Source organism: Gobius niger (assembly GCF_951799975.1).
Source record: "Gobius niger genome assembly, chromosome: 13".
NCBI lineage: Eukaryota > Metazoa > Chordata > Actinopteri > Gobiiformes > Gobiidae > Gobius > Gobius niger.
In genome coordinates this window covers 22206260-22216049 of record NC_136864.1, presented here as the reverse complement: position 1 = coordinate 22216049, position 9790 = coordinate 22206260, and positions in this window count along the sequence as shown.

The window sequence follows — 9790 nt, the reverse complement described above, 5'->3', positions numbered from 1 at the left end:
ATGTTCAAATGTTTCAAAAAAAATCATTCATTTATCTTTTCATTGTAGAGAGAGAGAAATCCGACAGACACACGTACAGTTTATGGGGGCCCATTTTACTTGAATCCGGCCCTGGTTGGAGAAGCAGGTGTAAACTTTTGCGCAGAACGATATAATGCAGTTTGCGAACCAGTGTGGCGTTCAAAACCTTTTCAAATGTTTGTCTCTGGCTCGTTTACAAAGATAAACAATGATTGGGTTGTTTTGATGGTGTGCGGGTTTATAAAGACACAGAGTACACGTCACCTGCGACATACAGTTCACAGCCACCGTCCATTAAAAGGGCTCCACGAGTCTGTCCAACGTCCTTGTAAAGTCCTTAATCCTCACGACATCCGCGGGGTCTGTGCACAACACGAGACACGCGCTGTATTTACGCTGCTCATCTGCCTTGTCTGTTTTCTGCTTTCGTTCCCATCCCAGATATGGCTGTGTTTTTTTCCGCCATGCACCAACACGTGCACATACGATTAAATAGTAGAAGGCAACAGACACAAATCACAGGGAGCATCTACAGGATATTTCTTTAGATCAAGAATATTTATTTGTATTTATTTAGTTTTTAATTAAATTGAAAACGATTGATTGTGGTCATTTATCCATCATAACTTTGTAAATGTTCCCTCAAAGGAGCTCAGTCAGGATTAAGAGCAGTTGCATTTTAGCGCCGTCTAAACGCATTTGCACATCACATTTGCAGCACAAAAATATGAAGTTTCTCATGGTAAATCAGGTGCAACACGCCCACAAAAGGTAGGTAAATGACTTGGTAAATGAGTCTTGGTTGCTGTAGAGTTGAGCTTAAAATAATATAATGTATGTGTCAAGAAAATGATTTGAAGAACTGCCAGCAATAACAACTGGTGAAAACCTGTGCGGGTAAAGAGAGTTTGGCCTCAGAACAGAATCAGCACAGGTTTGGTGAAGGTGCACCGCAGGTACAGTATGTTTTGTGATGATGATATATCATTGTAACTTCAAATATTCCATGACATTGGTCTTTTAAAAGATGAAACTATAGCTTATTTAAGCGTTTCCTCATATTCTGTATATAAGTATATGAGCTTCCACACCCAATTTCTTCCACACAGAGAAGGATGATACTGACTGCACTGTTAAAAGTCGTATGCCCATTTTATTATTGTAACGTAAGAGTGTAGTTTGTCTTCACATGACAATGATTGTTTTAAATGTTTAACTTATGTCAGTAAGTTCAAGGTGAAAAACTCTTTGAGGTGTGTTGGGGTAACATTTAAATACATGAACTTGACTTTTGGTAAGTTTTAGAAAGAGACTGGATCTTGTAACCCCACAACCATATTACTGCGCCACACATATAGTGCTAGAAAATAATATAAAATAATATTCAGCTTTTTTGAGAGTGAATACTTATTTTTAATAATGACTCTTACTGTAACAGCTTAAGAAATGTTGTTGGTAAAAATCAATCTGGACCAAACTGGCGGAAGAATACGATCCACATCAGTCCGTCCTGCGGTACATTTCAACAGTTTTGTTTTCAAATGGAGTGAACATTTCTTCGCTGAGCATCGCGCTAAAGTAAGGAAACAATCTTTCACTTGTGTTTTAGCCAAATAAAATATATGTTCAATATCACCCTAAGCCATGTCCTGCCCATATATAGATATATGGATATATTTTTTTGTAAAGTAAGCCATGCGGTGCTAAAGCTAGCTTCAAAAGGGGTGGGCTATTTGAAGAAAGTTGTCTTAGAGTGGGGTTTTTAATTTGCTCTAAAAGCTTCATCGTGGTAATATTTTCTCGTGTAACACAGCAGGCAGCAGGCGAAGTCCAGGCCAGTCTCCCAGAAAGGAGGAGGAAGGAAGAGGGGAGCTACTGAGCTAGTCATGCCACAGGTTTCATCTGAGTTCGTGTCTGTGCAAAGGTAAACTAGTACTACGGCTGTCATTTAACTGTTTAGCAAGTACTTTGACCACTCAAGCAATGACTTTGCTGCCGATCATTTCCGCATTACGTTATTAATTGTGTTGTACAACGCTGCGCGCCACTTTTCTCTGCTTAGTGGAGCGGCAGTGCTAAGCTAAGCTAGCAGGGGTGCTAAGCTAAGCTAAGCTAGCGCAGTTCAAGCCCAAGAACAGGCCACGCTCTGCGGTCACTGCAAGTGTATCTGGCCGCAGACCCGTCTCGGTCACTGGGCTGGTAAAGCCCCGTGCTCCGTACGGAGGTTTGAACGTGACCATTCTGAACATAACGTAAAGTACAGATAATCTGCAAACACATAGACACAAACAACTGACTCACAGATAGACAGTCACCCTCTCAGCACAGAGGAGCAAGACTGAGATAAAAGGAGATAAAAAGGTCTGGACTTCTTCTCTTTCTCTGAAGTCACCAGCTGGTTTTACTTCTTTGTAACTGGAACAATGGCAGTAAAAGCCTTTTCTTTGAGACAACTTATATCCAGTGTTTGCTTTGGCCACATCCAAATAACTGTTCTCGCGTGATACAAAAGAACCAGATCCTAACAAACCCGAGAACACTATCGCTCAAACTCTGTTCTTTGACAGAGTAATATGGACATTCACGAAGAAAGTTTTATTTAAATCTATTAACACATATCTGAAGGAATGAAATCTTGAATCTTTTAACTATACTGACAAAATCAAAGCACAATAACACGTAGAAATCCAAACTTTAAATGCAAATGTGAATATTTATTCAAAATTTGAGGTCACACACACACTTAAGCATCAACATTATTAAGGTTTAATGTATAACAGGTCTTAAATGGGGTGAATGACAATTACAGTAGTGGATGGAGTATCTTTGTTACATTGGTCTAATTATCTTTAATACGGTTTGGCCTGATCGATTTGCAAAGGGTTTTTAAAAATAATGTAATAAAAATTGTCATAGGTAGCCTGGTCTTACCTCATACTCATTTCATACAGAGGGTCTGGATCTTCACAATTGAGCTCCATTTTCAGGTGGGAGGGGTGAACTCCTTTTATAGTTTGAGACGATTGGATCTGATTTCACGTAGGCGATGTAATGTGCCCGAGTGAGTGAAGAGAGCGATCAAATGCTACACCTACAAGCCCCGCCTCCCCTGCTCGCTGATTGGTAGGTTGAAAATCAACCGATGTAACGTGGCCACTGAGATCAGACCCACACGAAACATGTAGGGACATAATCATTGGCCAGAGTTACGGATGGCGATGGCGAGGTCAAAGGGGACATTTTGGTCAGAGCTGGAGTAGCCTGCGCTCAACACCAAGCCGACAGACACCGCAGGATGGAGGCGATCTTTTACCTGGAGGCCATGGAGGTGGACAGCACTTGTTTTGGAGGACGGGTTTGGCACCGTGGTGGTCAGCCTGGTGGCGCCCGAGAAGAGCCAGGTGCGCCTGGTTTGACCACTTCTCTCCTTGTGTGGGTCCCCAGAGGCTCTCCAGTATACTCGCTCAGGCCCAGCGTGGGTACTCTCGTGGAGCCGCGCTGAGCTGCTCTTTAAATCTACTGCGGCCGGCGCTTGGTCGAGCCCGTCCAGGGCTTCATTATGTTGCAAAAAGTGCTTTTAACAATTGTGATCAAAAAACAGTTTCCCCTCCCACTAAAAATGGATGGAATTAGCCCAAGGCTGCAATCCAGTGTGGCATGTTTACATGCACGAGACCCATGTATGTTAATTAACACTCACTGTCCCGACCAAATAAACCAATAAATAAATTAATTACAAAATTAAAGACAAAATTAAATTTGTAAAGCTATTTTTTTTTACCAAGATTTGCTCCAAATGGTAAATTGTCGACTTAAAAGGAGCGATTATACTGAGCTCAAAAATGTATATATTTTTAAAGAAAAATAAATGAGAAATACGAGGTTTGAAATGGAGGGAAGACGAGCGTGACCACGAGGATGGTCACCACAACAAAGAGAAGTTTTATAAGAGAGCGAGATCTGGGGGGCCTTATCTCTAATTTTGAAGGCAACATTAATACTCCATCAATTACTGCTAAATATTCACCAAAGAGTAACATTTGTGTGAAACACATAGTGAGGCAGTTAATATGTACATTAGTCACATTGTCAGTAAAGAGTCTTTGGTCTTGTCCAGAGGGTCCATGGCCAGCAGCTTCAGACCTGTTTCATGAATGTTTCTTTCTTTGTGATATGACAGTCTTTGCATGGAAATTCAATGTCTGTGGGGGAACTTTGTCTGACCTCAAACACAAGGCCAAGATGTTGGAGATTTAGCAGAGTCAGGGCTGGCCACCTTCCTCCCATTTCAATCCTGAATCCAGAGGAGTGTGGCTTTTCAGCAGATGTTAAAAGCTCAAGAAAGTTTCATCTTTGTGAATGAGTTTTAACATTAGTATCAGTTCCTGTTTTTACTTTTAGCGGGTTCCTTGCTATCCCAGTGGGGGTCTTGCTTCTGGCAAAAGGAGAAACAAAGGAGTGCCAGTCTGGAGAGGATGGAAGTCATCCATCTTGTTGACTAGATCCTAGGAGTTTAATTCTAAGTTCAGTCCCAAAGAATTCATTATGCTATGTCATTACTTGAGTAAAAGCATCTTTGTAACTTATGACAGTAAACTTCTGAAGACGACCCAGTTCCTGATCACCTCTAAACATTTGTCATACGTTAAACTCTGTGCAGTTTGGGTAAGAGGGAAGGAGTGATAAAACTCACACCAGCTGTTCCCCTTATTTCCTTCTGCAGGCCTGAGCTCTGAGGCAACACGTGGCCGTCCCAGGAGGAGAGTGTCCCAACACAGGAGACCAGGGCCCAGACAACGTTGAGCTGAAGAAACAACCTAAATGCAGGTACAAAGCGATGCTGCCCGCGACAGCAGCCACAGAACGAGGTCCACTGCAGCTGCGTGGAGCCCTGCCCCGGGTCCTGCACATGGGGGGGTTTGGTGACTCATCTGTCCCAGAGCTGAACTCAGAAAAGCTATCTTGTCGCTGCCCAGTCCGGTTGCACACAGTACCCTCACGCCCCATCATGTCACGCCCTATCCTCTCTCGCGATGTCCTAGCCCTCGCTAAAGGCCGCGCAATGTCCTACCCCGCGGTAGTGCCCCGCGCGATTCCTACCCCTCACTAATGCCCCGCGCGATGTCCTACCCCTCGCGCAATGTCCTACCCCTCGCTAATTTACCCCATGCCGTCCCATCCTGGACTATCAAATCTCTACCAAACTGAGCTCAGTAAGGCAAATTTCATGCCATTGATGTGAGAGAACCGCCCCCCCTGCTCCTGTAACCACTGTCCTGTCCTAAACCTCCCCCTCCCCCTACTCCTGTGACCACCATCCTGTCCTAATCCTCCCCCCGCCCTCAAGTCCTACAACCACCGCCCTGTCCTAACACCGGCCCTGTCACACCAATGGCAGCAAATTTACCTCCCTGACGACTAATCAGCTTTTCATAGGGTCCGCTCGCCGCAGAGGCCCCTCCCACCCCACCGTGCGGGACCCCGGGTCAGAGGCTTCCAGACGCAGCTGCAGGTCCTCGCTCTGTGGCCCGCTGTCGTTCGAGCAGCATCGTCCTTGCACCGGCATTAAGCTGTTTCCTCAGCTCAACGTTGTCTGGGCCCTGGTCTCCTGTAGGGGGCGCTCTCCTCCTGGGATGGCCGCCTGGTGCCTCAGTGCTCCGGCCTGCGGAGGAAACCAACGGGAGCTGAGATGTGTGTTTATCCCTGAGAAGAATATATTCATATTTTAGAAGACACAGTTTTCATTTGACCGAACAACTTTTACTATTAAAATAAGTTCAAGCACTTAACTTGAGTAAAAGCATCTTTGTAACTTCAAAAACAGAGTTCCTGATCACCTCTAAACATTTGTCATACATTCTTACTCCCAAACTGTACAGAGTTTAAGAGGGAAGGAGTGATTAAACTCACACCAGCTGTTCCCCTTATTTTGCTCTGCAGGCCTGAGCTCTGAGGCAACACGTGGCCGTCCCAGGAGGAGAGCGCCCCCTACAGGAGACCAGGGCCCAGACAACGTTGAGCTGAAGAAACAACCTAAATGCAGGTACAAAGCGATGCTGCCCGCGACAGCAGCCACAGAACGAGGTCCACTGCAGCTGCGTGGAGCCCTGCCCCAGGTCCTGCACATAGGGGGGTTTGGGGACACATCTGTCCCAGAGCTGAACTCAGAAAAGCTATCTTGTCGCTGCCCAGGCCACTTACACACAGTACCCTCACGCCCCATCATGTCACGCCCTATCCTCTCTCGCGATGTCCTAGCCCTCGCTAAAGGCCGCGCGATGTCCTAGCCCTCGCTAAAGGCCCCGCGATGTCCTAGCCCTCGCTAAAGGCCCCGCGATGTCCTAGCCCTCGCTAAAGGCCCTGCGATGTCCTAGCCCTCGCTAAAGGCCGCACGGCGATGTCCTAGCCCTCGCTAAAGGCCCCGCGATGTCCTAGCCCTCGCTAAAGGCCCCGCGATGTCCTAGCCCTCGCTAAAGGCCCCGCGATGTCCTAGCCCTCGCTAAAGGCCCCGCGATGTCCTAGCCCTCGCTAAAGGCCGCGCGATGTCCTAGCCCTCGCTAAAGGCCGCACGGCGATGTCCTAGCCCTCGCTAAAGGCCCCGCGATGTCCTAGCCCTCGCTAAAGGCCCCGCGATGTCCTAGCCCTCGCTAAAGGCCCCGCGATGTCCTAGCCCTCGCTAAAGGCCGCACGATGTCCTAGCCCTCGCTAAAGGCCGCACGGCGATGTCCTAGCCCTCGCTAAAGGCCCCGCGATGTCCTAGCCCTCGCTAAAGGCCGCACGGCGATGTCCTAGCCCTCGCTAAAGGCCGCGCGATGTCCTAGCCCTTGCTAAAGGCCGCGCGATGTCCTAGCCCTCGCTAAAGGCTGCACGGCGATGTCCTAGCCCTCGCTAAAGGCCGCACGGCGATGTCCTAGCCCTCGCTAAAGGCCCCGCGATGTCCTAGCCCTCGCTAAAGGCCCCGCGATGTCCTAGCCCTCGCTAAAGGCCGCGCGGCTTTGTCCTAGCCCTCGCTAAAGGCCCCGCGATGTCCTAGCCCTCGCTAAAGGCCCCGCGATGTCCTAGCCCTCGCTAAAGGCCGCGCGATGTCCTAGCCCTCGCTAAAGGCCCCGCGATGTCCTAGCCCTCGCTAAAGGCCGCACGGCGATGTCCTAGCCCTCGCTAAAGGCCCCGCGATGTCCTAGCCCTCGCTAAAGGCCGCACGGCGATGTCCTAGCCCTCGCTAAAGGCCCCGCGATGTCCTAGCCCTCGCTAAAGGCCGCGCGATGTCCTATCCCTCGCTAAAGGCCGCGCGATGTCCTAGCCCTCGCTAAAGGCCGCGCGATGTCCTAGCCCTCGCTAAAGGCCGCGCGATGTCCTAGCCCTCGCTAAAGGCCGCGCGATGTCCTAGCCCTCGCTAAAGGCCGCGCGGCTTTGTCCTAGCCCTCGCTAAAGGCCCCGCGATGTCCTAGCCCTCGCTAAAGGCCGCGCGATGTCCTAGCCCTTGCTAAAGGCCGCGCGATGTCCTAGCCCTCGCTAAAGGCCGCGCGATGTCCTAGCCCTCGCTAAAGGCCGCGCGATGTCCTACCCCGCGGTAGTGCCCCGAGCGATGTCCTACCCCTCACTAATGCCCCGCGCGATGTCCTACCCCTCGCGCAATGTCCTACCCCTCACTAATTTACCCCATGCCGTCCCATCCTGGACTATCAAATCTCTACCAAATTGAGCTCAGTAAAAGCAAATTTTATGCCATTGATGTGAGAGAACCGCCCCCCCACTCCTGTAACCATCGTCCTGTCCTAAACCTCCCCCTCCTCCTGTGACCACCATCCTGTCCTAATCCTCCCCCCCCCCCACTCCTGTAACCACCGTCCTGTCCTAAACCTCCCCCTTCCCCCTACTCCTGTAACCACCATCCTGTCCTAATCCTCCCCCCGCCCGACCTGTCCTAACACCGGCCCTGTCACACCAATGGCAGCAAATTTACCTCCCTGACGACTAATCAGCTTTTCGTAGGGTCCGCTCGCCGCAGAGGCCCCTCCCACCCCACCGTGCGGGACCCCGGGTCAGAGGCTTCCAGACGCAGCTGCAGGTCCTCGCTCTGTGGCCCGCTGTCGTTCGAGCAGCATCGTCCTTGCACCTGCATTAAGCTGTTTCCTCAGCTCAACGTTGTCTGGGCCCTGGTCTCCTGTTGGGGGCGCTCTCCTCCTGGGATGGCCTCCTGGTGCCTCAGTGCTCCGGCCTGCGGAGGAAATCAACGGAAGCTGAGATGTGTGTTTATCCCTGAGAAGAATATATTCATATTTTAGAAGACACAGTTTTCATTTGACTTAATAGTAAAAGTTATAGTAAAGTTTTGAGTTTAAGTAATTTAGACCTATTTACATATTAATTTGTTGATGCTTTGGTCTTAGTGGCACCATTTCTACAACTGTCACTGAAGGATCGTTCAGTGACACGCTTTGCTCCCCAAATGTGAGCAAAGCGTGGTTATTGTAGCCTTCACTCATGTTGGCGCTGTTCGCTGGCTCAAATGTTTGCTGGACGTTTTCTGCTCCTGAACCCTGTGTTTTCGTCGTCTGAGGGATTAATATTTCTGATGTTCTTTCAATTTCGATGATGAGATGCCTTTCATCCTCTTTAAACACGTTTAAGAGAAGCTCCTCACGTACTGCAGACTCTCGTGCGGCGTTTTCAAAGTCTTGTAACTGTGACTTTCACACCAACGTCTTTCATTCTCAAATTGCGTCTCTGACCACTGTCGTTCTCTGGCATGAAAGACCGACAGCCAGAGCCTGTCACGCTCCTGTCTCCATCTTTCTCTGTGAGGGAGACCTAATCTCTCCTCTCTCCACTGACGCTCTCTGTCATGGAGCTCCTGGATCTTTTGTTTGAGTTTGTCTTTTTCAGAAAACGCTTCAGCTCCTTCTGTAACACTGTCAGAAGTGTCTTGGGCGTTTTCCATTTTGCTAATGTCACAAATGTTTGTAAAAGTCGATCAAAACTGTGAGAAAGTGCTGAGCGTTTGCTAAGACGGCGTCGCAGTGTGAACTAAACCAACAGTTGGGCAGAAATGACCTGGACTCACCATAGCAACAGACACAGCATTCCATATGGAGCAGGAAGGAATGTGCCATGACACATTTTGGAATATGACCTAATGCTAGGTTACAAGGTAGATTCCACTTTCCCAGGTCAAAGGTCATGGTACATTACACCAACGTGGCTAAAACTGAAAATTGCAAATGGTCTCAACTTATAAAGCGCTTTTCCACTTACATTAGGCACTCAAAGCGCTTTACAGCAAGGATCACACTCTCATTCACACACCGATGTACGCAGACACTGGGGGCAAAGTGTCTTGCCCAAGGACACAACGACAGTGTGCACTTTCAGGAGGTGGGATTCGAACCCCCGACCTTCCGATCATGAGACGACCCGCTCTACCAGCTGCACCTCTGTCGCCCCTATAATAATGATTTCTCTCAAAAGGTGCTCCATCTCAAAGCGCTAAAACTCAGTTAAAATGAACACTGAATGAGTGCATCTAGCAGTTGTGGTAGGCCGGGCTATAAATAACACATTTCTTGGGGGAGGAGCCCCAAACCCCCCTTCAGAGTGTCCTCCCACACTTTCAATAGGTTCTGATGGCCATGTGGGGTGGTGCCAAACCCCCTCTGATCCATATGCAGCTCCTGATGTGCTCAGTCATGTAGATCGTAGACTTGCTTTTGGCTTAGAATTTAGTACGATTACGAGACACTATCGCCATGAAAAAGCCCCCCAGCTCAGG